At 36.9% G+C, this 27,354-nt stretch overlaps 1 protein-coding gene across 1 annotated transcript in view; it reads left to right on the forward strand.

The window, feature by feature from the left end:
• Positions 1-208: 208 nt before the first annotated feature.
• Positions 209-27,354, forward strand: part of mgat5 (alpha-1,6-mannosylglycoprotein 6-beta-N-acetylglucosaminyltransferase) — a 168,579-nt gene continuing 141,433 nt past the window's right edge. Inside the window, exon 1 of the mRNA XM_022668210.2 lies at positions 209-362. The gene's annotated coding sequence lies outside the window, so the exon portion shown is untranslated. The remainder of the gene's footprint in view (positions 363-27,354) is intronic.

Consider the following 27,354-nt stretch of genomic DNA (forward strand, 5'->3'; position numbering starts at 1 on the left):
AATAAAGGAAACTATGTGATGTTCATTGTAATAGATAGACTACTCATTTAGTTACATTTAAGGTTATTTTGCTTTAATAATAATAAAAAAGAAATAACCTAACTATTCAGGCAACTCAACTATTCAGCTACTCAAGCATAGCCAGATTTTGTATCTTCGTTTTTGCTGCGTGCGGTGAATTTACACACGCTCCCTAACTCCTCCTGCGTGTGTCGATGGTTGAATGTGGAGAGAGAGGCAGGCAGGTTACACGGCTGGCTCTGTTCAAAGACACACAGGTTATTTGCACCTGCATGAGCTTGGTTTTAGAGAGAGCGGGCTTTAAGGTCGTACGGGAATAGGATAAACAGCCTGAGGAATCGGTAAGTCTCGATCTTTTCGCCGTTTTTACTGTTTAAAGCAGCGGCTCCGTCTGCTGCGGTCCACTGCGGCTGTGCTAGCTGGTGTTATCGCTGTAGCAGCCCAGCAACACACCGCCGGAACAGCCAGGCTGAATTAGAGCTGGGGTTAGCTACTAGCTCCTGATTTCTGATACACAGAGACAGAGATGGCCTCATTTATGGAGTGCGGGTCTTTATTTCTGCCACACAGATGACTAGCTGTTACACTGTGACTGTCTAACGTGTGTCGTTTATCTCTCTCAGCGTTAGACAGGCTGCTAGTACCCTCACTAACGCGGGTGCTGTTATTATTATTATCAGAGTGAGTCAGGGACCGTGCTCTCCCTCTGTATGAAGTGTCTCTTTGTCGTTGACATTTCCATTTGTTTTTACCACCAGCGCTGTAACGCTGTAATCTCAGCGTTAATTCATTCATACAGACAGCTCTCAATAATAATCTTGTACAGGATTGTTAACGCTGAGTTAGCTATGTTAATAAATATTGGCTTTCAGATGCCAATATGTAGCTAGCTAACTAGAGTGGTAACCTAGAATGCTAGCTAGCGTAATTGGCTAATTAAACCTAATAAGATATTTAAATTTAAGTTAAATGTAATCGAAAAGAACGGGGTTAAATTCAACCTGTTATTGTGTCTTTCAGTAACGTTAGTATAAATGTTCAGTTCAAGTCAGCAGTATATAGCTAACTAGGTTAGTTAGCCTAGCTAACCAGTTAATACAGTTAGTTAACGTTACCTAAATTAACTAACTTTATCTAACTATCTAGCTAGTTAAATAGCAGGAGAGAGCAGAAATTGTCTTGGTATCTAGCTAGCTAACTAGTTAACCCAAAGGTGGAGTACAGCACGTTTTTACTATATTTCACTGTGACATTAAAAAGAAAGGGGTTAAATTCAACCTGTTGATGTGTCTTTTAGTAGTATACGTTTTTAGTTTTAATTTTCAGTTCAACAGTAAATAGCTTACTAGGTTAGTTAGGCTAGATATCCAGTTCCAGCTAGTTAACGTTACCCAGATAACTAGGTAGTTAAACCTAATGAGAGCAGAAATTAAACGTGACGTATAGCACATTTTAAACTCAATTCAACCTTTTAATGTGTATTTCAGTAGTATGAATTCTTACTTTAAGTCAGCAACAAATAGCTAACGTTAACTAAGTTAGGATTGATAACCAGTTACAGTTACTTTAATTATGTAACTTAGCTAACATATGTTAGAAAGCTTAACTTACCTAATTACATAGTTGGTTATCTAGCTAGCTAACTAGTTAGCTAGTAAAACCTAATGAGAGCAGAATTTGTTGTTAGTAACTAAGTTAGTAAAAGCTGGCTTATAGGATATTTTCACTGTGATATTCCACTATATCTCATAAAAAAGAATGGGTTAAACTGAACTCATCATGTTAATGTGTCTTTCAGTAGTCTGAATGTTCAGTTCAAGTCAGCAACAAATAGCACAGCAGGATAGTTAGGCTAGATAGCTAACATAGTTACAGTTAGTTACCTAAATTTAACTAGCTAACAGGTTAGAAAGCTAACTTAGCTACGTAATTAACTAGCTAGTTAAACCTAATGTGACCAGAAATTATCTTGGTAACTGTTTAAAGGTGACTTTGGTGATTTTCACTGTGATATTATCTCATTAAAAAGAACGTTTTCAGCCCAACTCAATTCCAACCCTTCCTCAACTCCAACTCTTTTCATGTGTCTTTTAGTAGTATGAATTTTCAGTTAAGTCAACAACAAATAGCTAACTAGGTTATTTAGGCTAGATAACCAGTTCCCGTTAACTTACCTAACTTAACTAGTTAACATAAGCTAAAAAGCTAACCTAGTTACCTAGTTAGCATGTTAACCTAGCTAACTAGCTAGTTAAACCTAATGAGAATAAACCTAATGATAACACATTTTCTCTATATTTGTCTCATGAAAAAGGAAGGGTTTAAACTCAAATCCACCTGTTAATGTGCTCTTTAGTAGTATGAATTTTCAGTAACAAATAGCTAATTAGGTTTGTTAAGCTACCTAACCTGTTACAGTTACCTAAATTAACTAGCTAGTTAATATAAGTTAGAAAGCTAAGCTGGTTACCTAGTTAACTAGCTAGTTAAACCTAATGAAAGCAAAATGGTCTTGGCAACTAGTTAAAGGTGGCATATAGCATATTTTCACTATGATATTTCACTATCATAAAAAGGGAAGGGGTTAAACTCAACCCTACCCTGTCTTACAGTAGTATGGATTTTTCAGTTCAAGTCAGCAACATTTTATGCTAGCTAACAGCTAACTACATTATTAATTGTTGTTATTATTGTATACACATTTAGAGTCTTGGTAAGTTAACCTACTGTACTGTAACCTACAGTTTTTTTTGTTCAGCTATTTTGAAGCTGTTGATACTACATAAAATATAAGCAGTTATGTTGTCACAGTAGCATATTCTCAAAATGGCTAGAATATTTCTTTTGTGTTTTGTCAAATCGGCAGAAATATAGTTATCGCAAAAATATAAAGAAATATTGTGATATTATTGTAAGGTTGTATCAGCCACCCCTACTCCATACCCATCTTTTAGCGTAATGTGACAAAAACAAACAAACAAACAACATAAGCAAAGCTTGGTTTCATCTGATTTCAAATGGTTTTACCAAACGTTTTATTGTTGACTCACCTGAACACATATTGTTTCTCAGACTTCAGTGAAGGCTTTTGGCCCAATCAACTTTTTTGTTGGGTTGGATTTTTATAGTTAGATGATACTCAGCAATAGACTTTAAAGGATTAATCTCTTTACAATACATTTTACAGCAAGGGTACATTAACAGTACTTACGACAGAATGCCCCAACTAATTATGATTTTACAGTAGATATAATTATTATTTTTTGCTTATTATTTCAAATATTTCTATCCATTACAATAAAATTACAAAGTACTGTTATTTGCGACCCACATTGTATAGTTTAACTGGTTACCCAGAAATAAGCAAGATGGTTGTTATTGAGATCAGCTAAGGAACCTTGCTTAACCAGAACTTGCAATACATGCTGTATTGTGTCAGAGTAGGGGGAACAAGTGCTAATATTTGTCTCTTTATGTCTTTAAAGGCCAAATTCATTCAGGGCATCTACAGCGTTAGCTAGAAAAGCAAACGAACAGGCTTGACTCACATGCAGTTGTTTTAAAGTGCCAAATCCTCAAACTTCCTCTGTATAAAGATAGCTAATGTGCTAACAACTGTGGCCATTGCCTTAAGCTATACAAGCTGTACATTAAAAGTCAATGTTGCTTTGTTTATGGCAACATTTACTGGTAGTGTAATGGTCATAACTCCTGTGAAAGAGGAGAGAACTGTGGTCAGATGCTGACTGACCACAGAGAGGAAGTGTTCTCACGTCAGTTGAATCTTTTCTCAGTAAATCAACACAGAGCTGTTGAACTAAGTTAGCTAATAAAGTAAACATGTTTGGCTACTGTATGTAAGTAGTTTAGATTTGTTTACTTTAAGATTAAGTTAGCCAGCTTGCTAATTAAGAGCAGTTTAAAGTGTGTGGAAGGGGAACCCTGAACTAGCGCGTTTTCTGCCTTTTTACTTTTAATAAGAAAGCCGTTTTAGCCTTTAAATAATACCTCAGGTAATATCAGTCTTGTAAAAACTAGACTGTTGCAGGTTTCTGTAAGCAATTATACAAGTAAAGTAAGAAATTTCGACTAGTCATTTACATGTTACCTTTCATTTATCTGTCTTACTCTGTAATTAGAACTGCAATTAATGACTATTTTAGTAGTCGACAAATCTGCCAATTATTTGTTTGATTAGTCACTTTTTTTTTTTTGTCACGCCCTCCATTTGTACTTCCTACTGGTGTGGACAGCTAACATTAAAGCCCCAAAGTTTGTTATAGGAAACTTTCACACAGGATGTTATTTTCAGGAGATTCTGGGATACTTGTGTGTGTGTGTATGTGTATATATATATATATATATATACGGTATATATATATATATATATATATATATATATATATATATATATATATATATATATATATATATATATATATATATATATAAATAATATTTCTAATAGTAAAAAAAAAGTACATGGATTTTTTTCTAGTAAACATGAAATTATAAATTACATGTAGGACTGCAATGAGAGGGGTCAAAAAGTATGAAAAAATTTATTTTCATAATTTTTTTTTTTACCTCTCTCGCCCTTTTTTTCCTCTTTATACTCTTCATTCAGGTACTTGGCATGCTGCTATTGTAAATATAAGTATGTTCTTAATGACATTCCTGGTTAAATTAAAGGTTAAATAAAAAAGAAAACATTAAATATGTTATGCTTTACATATTTTGATGATTAATAAAATGGGAAATTCATGCTATTTTATGCAGATCTAGACTGAAATAAGACTAGTCCACTCAGTCAGTGACTCGAGGTAGTTCCATGGTAGTTTCGGAAAAGTGGTTTTCATTGTATGCAACCAGAAGAACACCTTGTTCCACTTGATTTAATCAGCCAGTCAATCTTCGAACAACATTTTTTTCTTGGGTGATATGATAACCTGCAGCTACACCTTTGTGTTGGGGTTCGTTCTTTAGGATATGGCAAAACAAAGCAGTCTAAATCTGTTCATTTCCTGAGTGTATGTTTCTTTCCCATGGCATCATCACATCATCTTTCAAAGTCGTGCGTTTCCTGAATTGTCGACAGTAAGACCAAGACTGTCTGGTAGCACATTTATAGAATTTAAAGAAGATTATTATTGTTTATATATATATTTTTTAAAATAAAGAAATGTGAAGTGTTATTTTTTTAGAGAATATCTAATGCTGTTAGTTCTCTGTTATGCGCTCCAACAGATCTTCCTGAAAGTGGAATATGCTAGAAGTGAGGTTGAGCTGTGTAAATGTAATTTTGTGTCTGAGCTGTTCAGAAGCACACCCTTTTAATCTAATATAAGCTGAAGAAGTCATCATCATGTGTGCTTGTGCTGTGTCATGGTCCACTGTTGGAAGCGTCTGCTTTGTTCTAGTTATATGTGAGAATATAAGAATAAGTTTATCAGAATGTATTTATTACATTTGTCCACGTCCATAATTCAGTATACTACAACATTTTACGGTGTAAGGACTATGTTGAGTTCTAGAACCTAGATCATGGAGGGAACAGTGTTCAGTTTACATCACCAGTGAGGGCAACAGTGACTGCATGTTTCAGACAGTGGCTGTAAAATTCATGTAATACCTTAAATGTTTATAATTCCTGTATGATTGTGGGTTATTTTTACCGTGGAATTCTAGCTTTCCACATTGATGTTGGCTTTGTTTTTTGGTTGTAAGTCTGTTGTAAACTTCAAAACAGATTCCCTTGGACTGTGTTAGTCTGGAGTGCTGGTTGTATATCTCAATTTTGATTCAAACCACAATAAATTAATTTATTACATTTTAATTAATTTTATTTCCTCAAAAGTTTTGCTGCACTTGGCTTGGCTGCATTTTTCCCAGAGATCTCAGCCTGTCCATGTGGGCATCCACAACCTTGGCATCAGGATTGCAGGATTAGCAGCTTCAACTCAAGAACCAGTCCAAGTTCAAGTTTAAAAGCTGCCTTAAAGGTAGAAAAAAAATTAGATTTATTATTTACTTCGACTCACGTCTTTATGTCTGATTTGGACTGCGTGATCCAGTCTTGATCTGACCCAGCTATCAAATATACTCCTTTTATTTGAGCTAAACTGCTGATAAGGTGTGGCTTAATCTGATATATTAGCCAGATAATGCTAATTACCACAGCTATAAACTAGGGCTTCACAATATATATTGTTTTAGCTTCGTCATCGTGATGTACACATGCGCAATAGTCACATTACTGCACGTGCGATGTCACTTAAGGCAATGTTGCAAAGTTTTGATTCTTGACACAAGGAGATACACAGCGTTGTCTCTGTGTTTGTGTGAGTAACAGGCTGCTAATGCCTGAGAAGCGCGAGGTGGAGGGGGAGCGCGAGAGGGGACAGGAGTAAACGGGAGGTAACCGCATGACCTCCATCCACATGGTTGGGCACGTGCTTGTAAACGTGAGCACATGTTGAAAGCTGCACACCTCAGTCCAGCACAGTTTGTGCAGATATTTCCAGTTACAGCTGAATTCACGCTTTTAATCCTAGAAAGATGCTTTTATTTATTTTTTTAAGAGCCATTTAAATGTCTGATTAAAGGCTGATTACTGTTGTTTTGCTGTTTTCCTCGGGTTTTGAGCGCTTGGTGCTGACTCAGCTTTTAATTGTTTTTTGGAGACAGCGCACAGGTGGGGCGGGGCTGGTGATGTCATGGGCCCTGCATTATTTAATATTGTTGTGTATATATATCGGCAAAAAAAACAAAACATTTCTTTTGTAATTTGTTGCATTGTGCAATATCGTGCAGCCCTACTATAAACAAACACTTAGTTTGTATACATCTGCGCTGCACATTCCATCAAAAAAAAAAAAAAACAGTTTGAAAGTACAGTGGCAGATATACGCACTAACAGAATGTTCTCACTATATTTACTTTCTTGCTTCCACTCCAGATAGCTCTGACCAATCAGAGGAGACAATGTGCTTGCTTAGTTTATTGGTACATTTAAGTTTGTCCCTTTAAGTAAACAAAGTCAACTCATTTTGATAATAAAAATGAACTACAGGTGTTAAAAAAGCCCTAAGTTGTCATAACTCATTGCTTTTTTTTACACAGTAGTAGTGCGTGTCTTCCATTGTGGCTGGGCCGTACCTGAAGCTCGAAGGCCTCTTGGTGGTGCGGATCAGGTTTTGAACATCACCATCAGGTACAGAGGGCTTTTGTAAGGCAGAGTCAGGGATTTGAATAACACAGGCAGGATATACATACAGTAGCTGATCTAAGGAGGATTGAAAGCAAGATCTGCCACCGGGTTCTGGATCAGTTGCAGGGGCCTGATGGGTTGCACAGGAACACCAGCCAGGAGGAGGCTGCAGTAGTGAAGTCTTGAAATGCTTAAGGACTGAACAAGTACCTGGGTGACTTCTTTAGAGAGAAAATAAAGAGCACTGCTTGTCAAAGTTTTAAAGGTCTTCATTTTTCATTGATTTTAAAATGTCTAGTTGTGGTCTTTAGTATGAATAAATGCCATGTGAGCTCTTTTTTTTTTTTTTTTTTACAAAAAGAGTGCTCAGGTGTTTCTATTTAGCCCTGCTTTAGATCACTAAATTGGTGGTCTCTGAAGAAAGACAGGATTTTTTTTCTTGCTCATGAATATTCATACATGCAAACATATCACATCTGATTGGCTAACAGCACTGCAGCAGAGAACGCCTACCTGCCTTTCAACCCCAGTCACTTTTACAGCTCTAAAACTTGTGTAATTATAAAGACAAAATGTTTTCAGAGATACAGCCTTAAAGATATTGCACCTAGTGTTAGGTAAAGCGACTCCGCGGCCAAAAGAACAAGAAAAAAATGAAATTTAGCGTAAGGAGACCTTTAACTAAGATTTAATCTCTAAACAATATGATCAAACTTGAGACCTGATTGGAAAACAGATTATAACCCTAGATCGTTTGAACCTCTGTAATTTCACTCCCACGAGCACTGTGTCCAGTGTCAGAAAATCTGTGCTGTTAATAATTTAGCATGTTAACACACATTAGTTCTGACAGCACTAATCAAGTAATACATTTAGAAATTGTTGTCACTGTCATGTAAAAACCTTGTATCTCCACTAGTGTTATTTTTAGTACTTGACACAATGTGAACCGGGCAGTTGTTCTTTACGTTGAATCAACATTAGATATATGATAAATAGACCAATTGGATTAAATAATTTATAGATTGACTTCCTTTTTTTAAGAAATTTAAGAAAGGTTTTTACCTGCATTTCTGGTGATGGAAAGCTGCAAATTTGGAGTTTTTGTTTGTGTGACAGCAGTAATAGGCTGCCTTTTCTGTATTGCAATGCTGTAAGCAAGGCGATATATTGGGATTGTTTATCCCTTTAACAGTTTGCTCAAATATTTAGTACAACACCTTTTTTGCTTCACTATAAAGTATTGAAAATGTGTCAAACTTTCTTAACATGTTTGTGCCATCTCTAATTCTCCAAATTAAGCATTTTATTTTCAGCATATTATAGTTTTAAAGGTTTTGGTGAATGGAAATATGTAACTTTATACAACATACAGTTTATTTTATTAATAAACTTGTTTATAATGGATTTTTACAACAGAATTAGTTTCAGACTGGAATCTTAAAAAAAGGAATATAAAATGTATTTACTAGGTTTTTGGATTTAGGCGCACTATCAGTGAACGTCTATTTTCTGGTCTATTTTCATACATAAGGCGCATTAATTGACACTAGTAAGGATGCCTACATTTAAGTGAGCAAGGTTGTAGCCACATTTCTCTTCTAATGGGAAAGAAAAACTTTACTTTAATAACTTTAATTATTTAAAAAAAACATTTTCTTTCACAGTCAAGCGAGCACTGGATGTTAATCAACATTGATTTCTCTCCTTAAAAAGTGTTTATTTGGGTGAGTAAAGCGTTTCTGTTCATTTACATTAAGCTTTGATTTCCAATATTTTGCGGTTAGCTGCTAATGCTAATGCTGCTGCACCCAGCCTTAGTGCTGGAGAAACTTCACTGAAAACTCTGCACTTCAGCGGAGTGGCTTTACTGCTCCTTAATGCTTGACTGACAGAATTTATACATAAAGCACACTGGATTATAAGGCGCACTGTCAAATTTTGGGAAACAAATTTAAGTGCGCTTTATAGTCCGAAAAATACGGTATACAGTGTGAGTCACCCCAGGATCCACAGAAAAACACTGTTTCAGGACACTGAAAACTGAGCTTTTTGAGAACTTTAAAAATAGAAGGGTGGACGACACAAACCTTGATGCGCAAACTGGTCTGGACTTACAGTATCGCAGTATATCATGATAAAACTCCTGTATCGTGAGGTTTCGTATCACCAATACACAGAGCTAGTCTGTACCTGTATTTCTGTATCACTTCTACTTTTTATTTGCTTGTCATTTACGGGCAGCAGTCCCAGATTGCAGTATATAAGCTGAGCGGTTCCTGTTGGTAACGCCGCAGTGCTGAAATGACTGCGGTGGTGGTCTTTGTGCTTTCAGTGGTGCTGTATTCTCTCTCTAATACGTGTTCACTTTGCTCTCAGCGGAAGGCCCATCCCAGTCCTGGATTGCTGTGATGTGCTGCGATTTCAGCGCGGCCGGTAATGTGTGTTGGCTTGGCTCTCAGCTGAAGGCCGACTGTGCTGGCTGTTTCCTCTGTACACACTGGACACCCCACTTTACCACCGGTGGTGGATGGAGTTCTTTAGAAGGGTGGAGCGGCGGCAGGAGCTGTTAGGATCACCCATCAGTATCCGTGTCTGTGTCCTGCCAATAAAGCTATCATGCTTTATAATATAAAACATATAGGCTGCTATATTGGCCGCCCTCAGCTGCTTATGTGTACTACCACAACATAGGCTGAATTAAGTTGGCAAACATGTAGCAGGTATACCATAGCAGGGGTGTGTAATGATAAACTTAGTCCTGTAACTGTGTTGCTGTGTTCTCTTTCAACGAGACTAAAGGCCAATTTATAGTTCTGCGCCCAACCTACGTTGTAGCCTACGTCGTAGTCTAAGGAAATGTGTTCCTTTAAAGTCATGAAAAAACTTGTTCTTCTTAAAATTGTTAGAAATTGTTCCTTATGTTTAAAAAAAACCAAACAATTAATTGCAGTAGTTTCTACCTCTGCAGCGCCCTCACAGGTTCAACTGTGCTATAGGTGAGGATGGTGTGTCTCACACTATGCAAATCAGTCAATTAATAATTTTAATACATTTTTAATAATGTTGATTTGACAAGATGTTTTTGGATTTTAGAGATTATTGCATTTGGTGGAGTCAGATTTGTTTTTAAAACTGGGAATGACACTCACAATTACTGGAAATCATCTGTTCTACCGTGGCATCGAAAATGTATTGAATGTTAGGAAATTCAGTTCAATGTTAGTTAGGGGTGTGACGAGACACTAATATCACGAGACGAGACAAGATACTAGGTTCACGAGACTAGATTTAAAAATATATTTTTTAAGAAAATGTCAAAAATGAAAAATGGCTTGACAACTAGAGTTTGATTTGACAAAATCATATAACGCAAACTTAACAAACCGGTTTCTCTCACATTGATTCTATAAGAAATAGAAATAAGAATAAGGATAAAAAATAAAACTTTTCTAGGTCTTATATAGTGCAAACAATAAGTGCAAACCACAACCAGTCATATTTTTTTGTATAGATTTAGATTTTTGTGTAGATTTTGTTTACATTCCTCGCATGTCTCTCTATCGCGCTCGGCATGACTTTAGTTTTTGCCCGTTCTCGGGCTCCCTATCTCTTTATAAAGGCGTTTTTTACGGCCGCATCCCAATTTAACAGCCGGAGCAGCGGGACCGCGACCCTGACAACACAGGTTCGATCCTGCGTGAGGAGCGGTGTGTTAATTTATTAATTTATTTATTTTTTCCTTACCGCGTCTGTACAGATCTGGTACAGATCACACACTCGCTGTATCGCTACTGTGTTGCCAGATCCCTCTTAAAAAGTCCACACTAAACTGTTTTTTCTTCCTGCGAGACAGGTTTAAGCCTGACGAGAAATATCATCAAGTTTCAATCTCGCGTGATCTCGTGCCACCCCTAATGTTAGTTCTTTTTAAAAAAAATATCACCATTAGATTGGCAAAGTTAAATTATATTAGTGGTGTCAATCACTTAAATATTAATTAAAATCATGCTTTATGTTTTTTAAATGCTGGTTCCCTGCGTTTTTGAGAGAGGGACAGTAATATTAGAGTAGTGTGGTTTAGGTTTGGCAAACTAGAGAGGGAAGTCCCTTTTTGGTATCTCATTTCGATTCCCAGCCCTAAATGGATTAAAGTTGCAAATCCTACAGCCCCAAAACAGAAAAACTTGACAATGTGGCAAATGCAAAGAAAATAAGTGTTTCTTACATTTAACTTTGAGTTTTATTTATGTTAGACAGTGTGAACCCAAGATAGTTTGTCTTCTATCTGCTCAAAGAAAATATGTTTTGGATTTTGAAAGAAAACAGCACTCGAAACAGTACTCTGTAATCTTAAAATGTGTTTGCAACAAGAATAAGACAAAATAAACACCTGAAACACTTGATTACTTGATATCCCCGTCACCAAAATGTATTTTAAGTGTTGTACAAAGGACTGGCAGTGCTGTAGCATCCTAATTTTTTTTGGAATGTGCTGCAGGCCTGAAATGCATGAATAGATATTTATTAATATAATAAATGAAGCTCAGCAGTAAAGTTTTCACATTGTCCCCACGTATTCTGATTTGCGGTTGTAGTATTTGTTGTTGCAGCGCTGCTGTGCAATAGGTGTCAGACACAGAGCTTTAACTCCACTCGTGTGTTCCGCTGCATGCGCCGCTGAGCAGAAGAGCCTCCAGGGAAGCTAATCTTGCTCTGCTCCACTGATTACATGGAGGTTGACTCTAGTAAAGCGTCCTTATCTGAGACCGTTGTAGAAATAACAATACAAGTGAACTTGGACCTGTAGTAAGAGGTGGGCGATATGACGGTGTTTTACAGCATTGGTCTGATATCAGTAGTTATTGAACACAATAAACTCAGAGACAATTCATGTGGGAACAGAACAGAGCTTATTTATTTTATACGCCAGCTATAAGCTATAATAATAAAACCTCTAATGAACATGTTTCTCACTTATATTTTATTAGTTTAAACTCAGTGTCCTGTGAGTGAGCTGGCAATTTGTCTGCTGAACAGGTAATCACTAAGCTTCAGTAAGGTTGCAACTGCCATAGCTGGGTAATTTATCACCACCACTAGCATAGAAGACACAGGTATTTTAGACACTAAAAGGTATATACAGTGGGGAGAACAAGTATTTGATACACTGCTGATTTTTCAGGTTTTCCCACTTGCAAAGCATGTGGAAGACTGTAATTTTTATCATAGGTACTCTTCAACTATAAGTGATGGAATCTAAAACAAAAATCCAGAAAAATACATTGTATGATTTTTAAATAAATAATTTCCATTTTATTGTGGGAAATAAGTATTTGATACACCAGAAAAAGAAACTTAATATTTGGTACAGAAACCTTTGTTTGCAATTACAGAGATGAGACGTTTCCTGTAGTTCTTGACAAGGTTTGCACACGCTGCAGCAGGGATTTTGGCCCACTCCTCCATACAGATCTCCTCCAGAGCCTTCAGGTTTCGTGGCTGTCGCTGGGCCACACAGACTTTAAGCTCCCTCCAAAGATTTTCTATTGGATTCAGGTCTGGAGACTGGCTAGGCTACTCCAGGACCTTAAGATGTTTCCTACGGAGCCACTCTTTAGTTGCCCTGGCTGTGTGTTTTGGGTCGTTATCATGCTGCAAGACCCAGCCACGACCCATCTTCAGTGTTCTTACTGAGGGAAGGAGGTTGTTGGCCAAAATCTCACGATACATGGCCCCATCCATCCTTCCCACAATACGGTGCAGTCGTCCTGTCCCCTTTGCAGAAAAGCATCCCCAAAGAATGATGTTTCCACCGCCATGCTTCACGGTTGGGATGGTGTTCTTGGGGTTGTACTCATCATTCTTCTTCCTCCAAACATGACGAGTGGAGTTTAAACCAAAAAGTTCTATTTTTGTCTCCAAAAGACATGACCTTCTCCCATTCCTCCTCTGGATCATTCAGATGGTCATTTGCAAACTTCAGACGGGCTTTGACATGCGTTAGCTTGAGGAAGGGCACCTTGCGTGCACTGCAGGATTTTAATCCTTGACGGCGTAGAGTGTTACTGATTGTTTTCTTTGAGACTGTGGTCCCAGCTCTATTCAGGTCATTGACCAGGTCCTGCCGTGTAATTCTGGGCTCATTCCTCACCTTCCTCAAGATCATTGATTCTCCACGAGGTGAGATCTTGCATGGCGCCCCAGACCGAGGGAGATTATCCGTTATTTTGCATTTCTTCCATTTTCTAATAATTGCACCAACAGTTGTTGCCTTCTCACCAAGCTGCTTGCCTATTGTCCTGAAGCCCATCCCAGCCTTCGTGCAGGTCTACAATTTTATCCCTGATGTCCTTACACAGCTCTCTGGTCTTGGGCATTGTGGAGATGCTGGAGTCTGACTGATTGAGTGTGTGGAAAGGTGTCTTTTATACAGGTAACAAGTTCAAACAGGTGCAGTTAATACAGGTAATGAGTGGAGAACAGGAGGGCTTCTTAAAGAAGAAGTAACATGTCTGTGAGAGCCAAACTTCTTACTGGTTGATAGATGATCAAATACTTATTTCCCACAATAAAATGGAAATAAATTATTTAAAAATCATACAATGTATTTTTTTGGATTTTTGTTTTAGATTCCATCACTCACAGTTGAAGAGTACCTATGATAAAAATTACAGTCTTCCACATGCTTTGCAAGTGGGAAAACCTGAAAAATCAGCAGTGTATCAAATACTTGTTCTCCCCACTGCGTGTATATATATATATATATATATATATATATATATATATATATATATATATATATATATATATATATATATATATATATATATATATATATATATATATGTATGTATTAGGGGTGTCACGATTCTCTAAATCCTCGATTCGATTTCATTTTCGATTTGAGGGTCACGATTCGATTCGATTCTCGATTTTCTTGTTTTTTTTTCTTGTTATTATTTTATGCCTCATAAAATTTAAATAATATATTTATTATTATTATTATTATTATTATAAATATTATAAATATTATTATTATTATTTATTAAGATATATATGGTAATGCCATCTAGTGACTTTTTTTGGTAGCAACAGTGTGCACTATTAAAACAAGCAGTTTTATCAGAGCTGTGTGTGGATGGCTGGTGAAACTGCTCATTACATGAAGCTGCAGTTCTTCATCCAACCACTAGCAGCAGCAGCACAAGCCCCGCTCTCTTCACTCAGTCACTACTTCAGTACAGCCCAGCCACGGGCTACAGAGCTCAGCCAGTCCGTTTTTACTGTTTCTGTAAACAAATAAAGGTTTTAACCCCACTAACCGGATAATACAGCTCACTACAGTTCATCTTTCAGCCCAAGCAGCTAACAGCAGCAGGTTAGAACAGCCGACACGGAGGCACTGCTCGGATTACATTATAAACAGGTCAGTTAGCGCGCTGCTAACCTCAGGATGTTTATAACTACGGAGTTTAGTGGACACACCACGGCCGCCAGGTAAGTCTTTTAAAGGCTACTGAAGACTATTAAAGGCTATTAGAGTGTAACCCCTGGCTCCCAGGGGTTACAAGAGGTTATTGAAAGCATTATTGGGGGGCAGAAATCAGTACAGGCTGGTTAGATAAGTGATGTGGGTATTGTCTTATAAATATTTACACATAACTTATATCTCTCCTGAAAAGCTTTTATTTTAGTCAGAAACACGCTTGTGTTTACTTTATCTGAGAGAAAGATGTTTTTTTAATTCAATGGAAAGCAACAGGTGTAGTCAATTATAAGTTTAAGATTTTTAATCCACCTCACTGTGATCTATAGTCAGTGTTCTCAAGTCACACTGACACACGCATTTCAGCGAGTTCACACGCTCTCACCTGCGCGCACCCACCCCTCCGTTAGATACAGATACAAAACCTGCGCGCCCAACCCCCGCCCCCCCTCCCCCGTTGGACAGATAAAAACAGTGATCACACTCCCGCCGACTGCGCTCATGCAGTGGCTATCTCTATTTAAATGAATAGGATGCGCTGTGTTGGTGCCGCGCCATTTGCGTAGCGCGCTGCGCTATTTGCGTAGCGCGCGCGGGAGGGATCGTCGATCCTCTTTTTGACTTCGATACTCGAGATCGTGACCTCATTTCGATTCGATTTCGATAAAATATCGAGATCGTGACACCCCTAGTATGTATATATATATATATATATATATATATATATATTCGCTTATCTTTTAGCTACAGTGCAAGACTCATTGTCGCTTGCCACTGTGTGAATCTGGCAGCTCCAATTTGAGAAGGATTCGCTCCTGCCACCTCTCTTTCATGTAAATAAAAGACACGTACACTTGATCACTGCTAATTGATTAAAAATAGGACTTAATTTCACTTAATTGTGAAAAGTGAAAACTAGCTGTTTTTCCTAGCTGGATTACTCACTGACACTCGATAACAGGTTGACAGCACAGTTCTTCCCGAAAGTGTTGCAAAACAACATCCAGTGAACCAATTAGAGGGTGATTGGACATTGATTTATGTGGGGATAATTGCTAGTACACATGCACTGGATGATGGCTGCTTATGGTTTAAAAATATGACCTAATTAGATTTTAGCTGTTTTTCCGAGCTGGATTACTCACTGACACTTGATAACAGGTTGAGGACACAGTATATACAACAACCAGCGAACCAACATTTCTGTAGGATCATGATCTCCTAAGATTCAGTGATTTATGTGGGGAATGAATCCTAGCCCAACTGATCCAATCAAAAGAAAGAGCTAGTGCAGCCCATATTGCTAAAAAAACACTTTTTCTCTCCTTTTTTTTTAGTATTTTAGTTAGCATTTAATTAAAAACACGTGCATTTGTACTCGCACTTGTATATTACATGCAGTACCAGTAAAAAGTTTGGACGCTCCTTACAATTTTCTGCATTGTAGATTAATACTAATGCCATCCAAACAATAAAGAATAAACGTATGAAATTATTTAGTAACCAAAAATTATTCAATAAAACAAAATATGTTTTATATTTTACTTCACCTGACCAAATCTTCTACAACTCCGTCGTCAAAAAGTCTCAACCACTATTCATCTATCTGAAACTCCGAGCTGTACTGGTTTCAGCTGCGATCATTGACCCAGCACTTGGCCGCTGTGGTCGGATACCATTTTGATGTCAATATTATAAAAGCTCTTTATTTGATTGGGCTGCGAGTGAGCCGGCCCGAGGGGGTTGAGTCATTTCCAGGGCTGAAATGCTTGGTGCTCTGGTGCGCCGGGGCTCCGCTGAGAGCGGTTGGGAAGGCGTCCGCTGCAGTGGCTGATCAATGGGCTGGGAAAATAGAGATTGGTCAAGGACCTTAGTTAAGTGACCACCTCTGTGTCTACATGTGTGCTAATGATCACGCCAGCCAATCACGGAATTCAGCATGAGCCTGGTTTAATAGGCTAATGAAGGATACTATTCCTGCCGTTAAGGACATTTAAGGAAATTCTAGGAATTTTTAGTTTTTTTTTTTTTTTATTATTTTTGTTTGCTTTTGAGAATCAAACACAGCAGTGCTGCTGGAGTTTTTAAACACTATTCAATTCCTGTCTCTAACAGTCGTATTAGAAACTCCTACCTAGAGCTGCCCGCCCTTGTAGATGTAAAGCAAAGTCAGAGACAGAAGCTCTAAATCTGTTGCAGTTTGTCGGTATTTGTCGGTGTCTGTCATCCTGTAGTGCTTTATCCATAGTCATTGGATGATGTGACACCTCTAAAATAAATATTATATACTTAATCTAATGCTGATATTTTTTTAAAAAGTGCTCTTAAACCCTAACCATGACCATCTGTCTCACCTTACAAGGCATAGAAAAGTTTTTAATTATTTATTTTTTATTTCTCACAAACTGTGGATGCATACATGTATTAAAACACCAGGTTATCTAAATAGCTACCAAAGCTTTTTCAGACAGGATTAAGTTTGCAGGATTAAATTTACCTCTTATGTGTTTTTTTTTTTGTTTTGTTTTGTTTAGTTTTTTTGCATTCCTCCGTCAAAATTCTCCAAGCATGTTTGTTTTTTCTCAGTAAAAATTTTTTTTTTATTTTTTACTGCTTGTATGTGTCTCATAAAGGTCCTGTCTGCGCGTATCTGCCCTTTTTAAAAACAGGTTTTTAGTCTCGCACTCTTCAGCATCCGGCTGCTTTCCTGACGATGCAGAAATGGCGTAATGCGCTCATGTGATCTTGCCTGTACTGCTTTGAACCAGGAAATAAAAGAAAAAAGCAGTGAGGAAAATTCAATCACATGTTTCTATTTTTGTTGTCTTTTTTTTTTTAGTTCTGCTGCTGTCTCTGGATCTCCCACACTGTCCTGTTTGTTGTTTTTCTGAATGTGAGCACACATTTAATTTATTCAGTGTGAAAAGAGTGGCTAATTTAATGTTGTTTTTTTTTTTTGGCAAATTCTGTGTCAGGTTTTAGCTGTTTTTTTCATCACACAGATTTTTAGTCTTTTACTAGTGCTGTTGAGTACCTTAAAAAAGAATCCCATAGCGCACATACTCTGTGATTAATTAGTCTAGATTAAACACATTTAATCACATTCTTCATCAAGGTATTTTAAACTGTACAATTCTTGTGAATTTTAACGTAGGACTAAATTAATAAATAATATATATAATACATCTTTATTAAAAGCTGAAATGTTTTCCTCTGAAGTGAATTCAATCAATCAATCAATCAACCTTTAATTTCACTCGGTAGATACATTGAGGGTAACCCTCATTTTCAATCTAGCCGAGTTTACATAAAATTAAAGGGATTGAAACTTAAGTTTAAATTATATAAAAAAGCGAACAATGTAAGATTGAATTAAGAAAAAATAAAATGAATCAAAATAAAAGGATATGCAAACAGGCTAAAATGTAGAGCAATAAAACAAAGAAGTAAATATGTATAATAAATAAATATAAACACAGTTAAAGGACTAAAATAACCACAATTATAAAAAAAAGTAAATGATCGAACTAAAAATAAATAATAATAATAATAATAATAATAATAATAATAATAAGTAAAAAATTGTATAAAAAATAAAAGAGAGAAAATAAATTAAAGTGTAAAAGGCCTAATGTAAAGGCAGTAACAAAACAAATAGAAGGATGAAATAAATAAAAGGGCTAAATGGTAAAACATAAAATTAGATAAATAAAAAGACAAAATAATTAAAATCAATAACAAGGTAAAATAAAAAAGTTGTGAAGTTTCCTCAGCTGACAACTTTTATGGAGATGTGGATTTCATTTTCCAGCAGGACTTGGCACACTGCCCACACTGCAGAAAGTACCAATTGGTCTTATATAATATTCTAATTTTCTGAGACACTGATTTTTGGTAATATGAAGAGTTTGGTTCCAAAACGCTATAAATCCATTTTTATCAATTTGAGTAAAAAAGGGTTTTCTTTAGCGAGAAAGTGGTAGGCTGAAAACCACCGTTTTCTGTTTCAAACTATCAAATACCATACTAAGGTTAAAATAACACAAAAAAATCTAATCAAGATTTTAATATTTAAAGATTTATTTTAAAAAATAATTCCTTTTTTTTGCAAAACTCAATAAATCCATGGCTTATATATCCTTTGGCATCAATAGAATTTTTTTTACTAATAATGTGCAAAATACAATAATGTATCTGAATATAATAGTTTGACCGTTGGGCCTAAAAACACAAATTTCAAAACATTTCTTTTCGAAAAAGTGCAAAATTTCATTAACGAACAAGACATTAAGATTATAAAATCCCCAAAATCACGTTACATTAATGTGCTGTAGTGTAATGTAGTGTAGTGTGGTGTAGTATAGTGTGTGTGTGTGTGTGAACTGTAGATGACAGCCGGCATTCCCCCCCTCCTGAATGCCTGATTTTCTTTAACTTTTTACGTACATGAGACTCTTTTAATGGCTTTCTCTTTTTTCCAATAACTGCTGCACGAACAGGCTCCTCTATACCATCAAACCCGTTCATTTTTGCGGACTTTAAGAGTGAAAAACGAAAGTGAAAGTAGGCTACACGAAATACGGCTCAACAGGGGGCGTGTTATAATGTTTACATTAGATAGCTCGTGGAATGCTGCTATGTGATTGGATGAGGGGAGATGTGGCGTTCTGCGGGAAAACAAGACTGGCGTTTGTTGCGTTTTGGAAAGAAAGAGAGAAAGCAGGGCAGTATTACACGGCAGGTGTGGCGTTTTGATGAAAATTGAATATTGGCTTTTCAAGAGTGGTCACATAACATTCTGATTCTGGCTCTAACTCATTTTTTTTAAAAATGGCGTTTATCGCGTTTTGGAATCAAACTCTTCATATATATAATAATTAACAATAAAAGAAATAAAAGCTTAAAATAGATCAACCTGTGTGTAAAACATCTATATAATATATGAGATTCACATTTTGAACTAAATCACTGAAATAAAGTAACTTTCTGATGATATTCTAATTTTTGAGATGCAACAGTATATCATTATTTAATCAGCATTCATATAAATAATTGTGAATAAAATGTTCATGTGTTTGCAGTAAAGACCAACATTAAATACACTTAACTTAAAGCAATATGGCTGTTTGATCTGTAGTGTAATTGGCTCATTTGCTGTTTTTAGTACTTGTTTCTGATTCAGTGAGGCAGGTGCAGTAAAGTCCGGTGGCTCAGTTTCTGAGGTGGATATGTGAAGGGTCAGGTATAGAAATGCACAGGGCCGGAAGTGGCCCCCGGGTCAGGTATAGGTGGCAGTATTTCACCCTGATAGATCATTGTGAGTATCTGGAGCTGTAGCAGTGGTGCTGCCGGTGTCAGGTGGTGTGACTGTGGTTTTGTTCATTAGCAGCGTGAGGAGGCTTTTGAGATCCCGGAGGAAGACTCTCATCTGAGTGAAAGCAGCTTTTCGGACTGTGGTCTGTCAGTTAGCAGTTAAATCACTTCAGCTGCGTTTGCTGATTGAGTTGTGATTATTGAAGCAGCCGTCATGGTTTCTGCGCCAGACAGCCCACGGTTAGGAACAACAGCCCACTTCCTCTGCTGTTTCTGATGAAGATATCTGTAATGATCTGTGATATCTGCACTAGACAGTGTGTTCATACAGCTTTACCATGTTCACTGTGATTGAGCTATAGCTAAAGCTAATGATCTTTATAGTGTGTTACAAAATATCAAGAAAGACTGAGGCTATAGGCCTCTCACAGTAACACAAACCCAACATAAATCCATATATATATTAGGAGCAGGGGAAATGTTAGATCTCACATAAATGTGAGATGGGCCTTTGTGTTCTTTTTGCTCAGCAGTGTTTTTTGTTTTATTGTTGAATCATTAACACTTACCTTAACTAAGCCAAGTAAGACCTGCAGTTCTTTAAATGTTGTTCTTGGTTTGGGAGTCTGGAGATGATATCAATCAATATCTGCATTTTACTATTTTATGATGCAAGTACTAATCTAAAATCCAATGATGAGAGGAATTAATGTACTGTTGGCTGTGTTGTACCAGTTCACACTGTTGTTCTTTTTCAATAGAACCAATTCTACACTTCCATCACCAGCCCAAAAATAATAATGCTACTCACAAGCAGTATACCATTGTCTTATTGTCATATACAACACTGATTTTTATACTGAACCTCGTACTCATTTCCTCAACACAGAACAAGATCAAAGGTATTAATACCACAGACTATTTTTAAAGCTTTTAAATTCCAGTAATGAACATTTTAAACCTGTTACTCCTGTTACTCCAGCATCAGCTCACCAACCATTCAGCTAGCTCACAGTAGCAGTAACGCTAGCGTCTTTACTGCCTATCTATCTATTTCACTTAAGGGCTCCCTCTAGCAGTTTACAGTATTTTTATGATATAACTACAGAAGTAGTTAATGGGTAGGTTCTCTAAAAAAAATCTTTGTAAGGAGATCGGCGCAAGTGCAGTATCCAGTACTAGCCGGAAATGCTGATCCAAATTCCGGGCTCTTATCATGATGTGTTTTTTTACTTAGATTTAATCAGTGTTTTAAAGTAGTTGTAAATAGTTGTATATAGTGTATATAGGAAATTTTTCACGATTAATTTGGTTAATTTGAACAGGTTTTAATGCAGTTTTAAAAATGGAAAAATCGTGATTTTACATCTTTGCAGACATTTTTTCTTTTTAATCTAAAATATCCGAAAACGCTACTCATTTCAGAAGTGTTTATCCATCTAACCTTGGTTATCGGTGCCTCCTACAGACCAGCGTGTGCGTATTTCCTAAACATTTCACAGAGGACTGAGCTCAGACTGAAAAGAGTTGCAGCACTTTCCACACAAACTCCCAGTGGAATAAAGCATATATTTAGCTAGAAATAAATCCTACCGTTAATAAAAACTGCAAAGTCAAGAATCTCTCCTTTAAAGTTTCTTCTGTGACTTGTTGAGTGCATTATTTCAAAATTTTCTAAATAGTTTTGTACAATTTCTTGTTCATCTATAGTTAATTTTTTTTTTGTGGGGGCGGAGAATCAATAAAAATGTAGGCCATAATCGCCCAGCACTATTGTGTATAAATATGAGATATGATGCATAATAAATATAATATAATAAATTTCTTGGCCACTACGTCATAGAAGGCTGTTCTAAAATAAAGCATCCTCCAGTAATTTTATTCCCATTCGGACTGACATCTGAGTTTTGTCCCCTTGCGTTTAATAAATTAGCTTTGTCCACTGCCACGCACCGTAATTACACTTTGGGTGCACGTTTCCACGGAGATCCACGTAAACACAACAGCGAGTGGAAATGGAGGAGCTACTGAACGCTGAATGTCATGTGACCGATAAAGCCAGTTTCATCACTGAGAAGTGGTGTGAAATATTTTTTTAACAGACATCCCCCTGAGAAACTAAACACGTCTGAATAGGGCTATAGTGTCAGCACCCCATTACACAATCAATTTGTCTTTTTTTGGATTTCTTCTCATTACAAGCCTCGTTATTCAATTCCAGTTTTGGATTTGGCTAATTTGACGATTCACACTTGTGAATGTGAGTGACCTACAGGGGTTGGACAATAAAACTGAAACACCTGGTTTTAGAGCACAATAATTTATTGTCCTGACGGACAGTTCTGGTGGAGACAGGAGAGTTGATGTGCACATTGAATTCTGCCGTGATTTGGGCAGCCGTGGTTTTCATGTTTTTTGGATACAATCCGGGTTAGCACCCCAACATCCCTTTCAGACAGCTTCCTCTTACAGCGTCCACAGTTAATCCTGTTGGATGTGGTTGTTCCTTCTTGGCTGTATGCTGACATTACCCTGGATACCGTGGCTCTTTATTCATCACAGAGACTTGGTGTCTTGGTCACAGATGCGGCAGCAAGACGTGAACCAACAATTTGTCCTCTTTTGAACTCTGGTGTGTCACCCATAATGTTGTGTGCATTGCAGTATTTTGAGCAAAACTGTGCTCTTACCCTGCTAATAGAACCTTTACACTCTGCTCTTACTGGTGCAATAATGTGCAATTAATGAAGATTGACCACCAGGCTGCTCCAATTTAGCCATGAAACCTCCCACACTAAAATGACGGGTGTTTTAGTTTCATTGTCCAACCCCTGTAGATCTGTATTTGAAGGTAAAAAGCGGGAAAAAAACGTTGGACTGCTCCATATATTCGACCAATAGGATACTTAGAAGGAGTCTTCATAGGCCAGTCCAACTGGGGACCCTAATGTGATTTGAAAAGATCGGATTTGACATGTCCACACAGCCCTGAACAAACCTGATCTGTGTCACTTTATCCTGCTAATGTGAACACAGCATTAGTTGTGCTAAATTTATCATCTAAAAAAATTTGAGAGGTGGAGGACGGGATTATTAATAATATTGAAAGAGCTCACCTGAAATCCACAAGCCGCTTCATTCACAGCTAAAACTGCTTGCTCATGGAGCGCGTGTGCATGTGTCCGCTGGCAGACTCGTCTGTAAGATTATTTATTATTTAGCCTGGCTGCGTTTCCGCGCTTTTCGCTGGGTTATGTAAGGATGTGAAGGAAAAGGCGCTCTCCCGCTCTCGCGCAGAGAGATTATTCCAGTCCAGTTGAGTGTGGCCTATTTCAGGCGCTAAGTGCTCTGAATGTAACGCAGCAACATTTCTGCCTGTCGCCTCCCTATAGAATCAGTCCTGTAAGCCACCCTTTACTCTGCTCTCTAACCAGCGCTGCTATTTAGTCAAGCAGCTCTCCACTCTTCCTCCAGACTCTCGTTTCTTTATTTACAAATAAATGCTGAAATTTACTGATGATCAGTGATGGTTTGGAAAGACATGTCATCTGCTGGTGTTGATCCACTGTGTTTTATTATCAAGTCTGAAGTCAGTGCAGTTTTGTTTTCTAACAAAATATTACAGCACTTCATGCTTTCCTCTGCTGACAACTTTTATGGAGATGCATGTTTTATTTTCCAGCAGGATTTGGTACACTGCCGAAAGTACCAATTGCTCTGATATAATATTAAAATTTTCTGTGACTGATTTTTGAGTTTTCATTGGCTGTATATATATCTATATAATACACGAGTTTCACATTTTGAACTAAGTTACTGAAATAAAGTAACTTTTCAATGATATTCAATGATTTATTTTGAGATGTAATAGTACAGATCTGATCTTTGTGTTTTTATGCATAGTATAGCGACAAAATTAATTTGAGATATGGTGAGGTAAAATCAAGTAAAATGTTTTTAGAAAACATGTCGAGTTTTTTTGGTAGTTGATATTCTTCTTGTTAACATTTTGTAATGTTCATCCTAGTGGTGTCACTTAAATAATCAATCTCAAAAACATTATTTGATTAATCAGAATAAATAACAGTTTTTTCCTTTAAAATTGAAATTTTGGATATTCGAATGTAAATAAAATACTGAATGTAAAACAGTTCAACATCAAGTTAGATTTATATTTTTTTCTGTTAAAAAAGGTCATTTACATTAAAATGCTGGTGCTTCTGCTATGTCTAGCAAGGCAAACAGACAAATTATATCATCTCAGCGTATCAACGAGTAGATGTTTTTTAAATTAGTACTGTTTAATGTGCTGAGTAAAAAAGTATAATGTAGAGTGGAAAACGTGGTACAGTGATTAAATGGCTTAAAAAAAAAAAGTCACGTTAACCACAATATAGTTTTTCAAATGAATCCTGTTGATTACTGTGACCCATTTCACATCTCACATTTCACAGCTACATCGTTTTTTTTGGATTCCAAGCACAAAACGGAACCAAAAAGTTGTCAGAGTTAGCAAAACACAGACAGTAGGACTGAGCTCACTCAGGAACTTTGGTCTGTCATCAATTGAGCGAGTAATCCAGCTTGGAAAACCTCATCAGCGGAGGTCAGCTGCTGTGTCCAGCTATGTCTGTTAGCATTGCAGTCTTAACCTGGCTGTTAGCAAATGTTGCTAAACCACTTAAGCCCATGTAAGGCTGACTACTGTATCAGTTAGCATTGCAGTTTTAACCTGGCTGTTAGCAATTGTTGCTAAAACACTTGAGCTGAGGCCAGGTACTGTGAGCATTTTAGTCATAATCTGGCTGTTAGCAATTGTTGCTAAAACACTTCATCCCAGCTAAGGCTGACTGCTGTATCTGTTAGCATTGCAGTTTTAACCTGGCTGTTAGCAGTTGTAGTTAGCTAAACTACTCCAGCCCAGTGAAAGTCACATGCTCTGTCCCGGATCCCTTGTTTCAAATTAAAAGCCCTTTGCACAGTTTGCAGTTGTGACCTCATTATGTTTGGTAAAAATCTGAAGCAGCCACAGCGATCATTTTAAAGCTGGGCTCCACCACTGAAAAAATAACACTGTATTTTGCTTTGTTGGGTTGTTTTTTTTTTCATAGTAGTTTTGTAAAGATGTGTAGATGTGTTTCTCTGAACAAAATACATTTTGTGTTGTTTATTTATTTAGTGAAGGGAAAAATTGGCAAAATAAATGAAAACCTGTGTAAAAACTAAGTTCGGTACTCAGCTTTGGACGTTTGGTTTTGATTGGGTTTGTTTGGTTTCGGCCAAAAATCACAACTAAAAAAAGCTTTAAAGGTTTTTATTGCCCTGTTTTAATGCCATCGAAAATATTATTTTGGTTCCCTAAAGGATAATTACTGTAATAGATACGTGTGAGTGTTAAGAATTTTTCACAGATTTAACACATCTTTTCACATTTTTATGTTTTTTTTTATCAGTTTATATATTTTCTTACACTAGTCTGAGTATAGTTATAATAGTTGTTGTGTTGAAGGTCAATGCCTGTGTGTGGATGTTTGTGTGTGTGTATGTGTGGGCGTTTATCTCAGTCTAAGAATGCATGAGAGTTGTTCTTGGCGTGGCAGTGTGGTTACAGACCACTTTCAGGATGACTCAAAGAGGATGTACTCTCTTGAGCAGCAGCGACCCACTTCCACTGTATTGTGTGTGTGTCTGTGTGTGTGAGGGAGAGAGAGAGAGAGAGGAGGTGAGGAATAATGCATCTCCTCTTGCTCCTATTGTCCTGTGTGAAGGTGCTGTCATTCTTGACCTGAATGCAGAGTGAGGAGCTGTGTTGTGTCTGTTGACACTGTACCGGCTAATCAGAAGTGGCATTGTTCATAAAAGCATGCCATCTGACCTTCTTCTGTACAATACAGCCTAGTGTCATTACAGCACGGATATCTGCAGAGCTTCACGTAGCGTAAGACAAGTAATCCAATAAACAAGTAACTTATTATCTAACCTATATATTGCTCATTTTTAAATATTACTTAGATTTGTGAAATACCGGTGCATCTCCAAAAATTAGAATAACATTGAAAAAATACTTTATTTCAGTAATTCAGTTCAAAATGTGAAACTCATGTATTATATGGATGTATTAAACACACAGAGTGATCTACTTTAAGCTTTTATTTCTTTTATTGTTTATGATTATGCCTTACAGCCAATGAAAACACAAAAATCAGTGTCTCAGAAAACTAGAATATTATAAAAGACCAATTGGTACTTTTGGCAGTATGGGCAGTGTGCCAAGTCCTGCTGGAAAATGAAATCCATATATATATATATATATATATATATATATATATATATATATATATATATATATATATATATATATATATATATATATATATATAATGGGTTTCATATTTTGAACTGAATTATTGAAATAAAGTAACTTGATGATATTCTAATTTTTGAGATGCACCTATACCAGCGTCAGAGACAATACAAGGCCTGAATCTGATTAAGAATTGAAATCATGGCTTGTTGAAATTTCTGAGGTGCTGAGGTACATTTAATGGCTAAAATTTCACTTCTGAGGTAACTAGCTAAATGTGTGACTGGAATTGCATTGCTGAGGTACATTAATGGCTAAAATTGCGCTGCTGTGGTAACTAGCGAAGTGTGTGACTGGAACTGCATTGCTGAAGTACAGTAATGGCTAAAATTGCTCTGCTGAGGTAACTAGCTAAGTGTGTGACTGGAATTGCATTGCTGAGGTACAGTAATGGCTAAAATTGCATTGCTGTGGTAACTAGCTAAGTGGCTGAAAACACTGCTGAAGTAAGTAGAAAAAAGTGTGAATGGAATTGCAATGCTGAGGTACATAAATGCCTTAAATTGCTCTTCTGAGGTAGTTAGCTTTATGTGTGACTGAAATTGCAATGCTGAGGTACATTCAGGGCTAAAAGTACACTGCTAAGGTAACTAGCTAAATGTGTGACTGGAATTGCATTGCTGAGGAACATTATTGGCTAAACTTGCACTGCTGCAATAGCTAGCTAGCGAATTGTGCCACTTGAATTGCATGCTGAGCTACATTAATGGCTCATTCAGTCACCCCAAAAATGTTTTAAATGCTCTACTTACAAAAAAAAATGTCTGGTTTAAATCAGGCTCGGGCTCATGATGACTTTTGTGTGGCAGATTGTGTTGACTCGGGCAAAATGTGCGCAAGCTTGGGTCGGGTCTAGCTCTAGTAACTACCTAGCAAAATGTGTCTCGAGAATAGCACTGCTAAAGTAAATTCATGAAAAGAAAAGCACTGCTGAGGTAAATTTAGTGTGCTTTGAAA

This window comes from Astyanax mexicanus, chromosome 23 (assembly GCF_023375975.1).
Source record: "Astyanax mexicanus isolate ESR-SI-001 chromosome 23, AstMex3_surface, whole genome shotgun sequence".
Classification (NCBI taxonomy): domain Eukaryota; kingdom Metazoa; phylum Chordata; class Actinopteri; order Characiformes; family Acestrorhamphidae; genus Astyanax; species Astyanax mexicanus.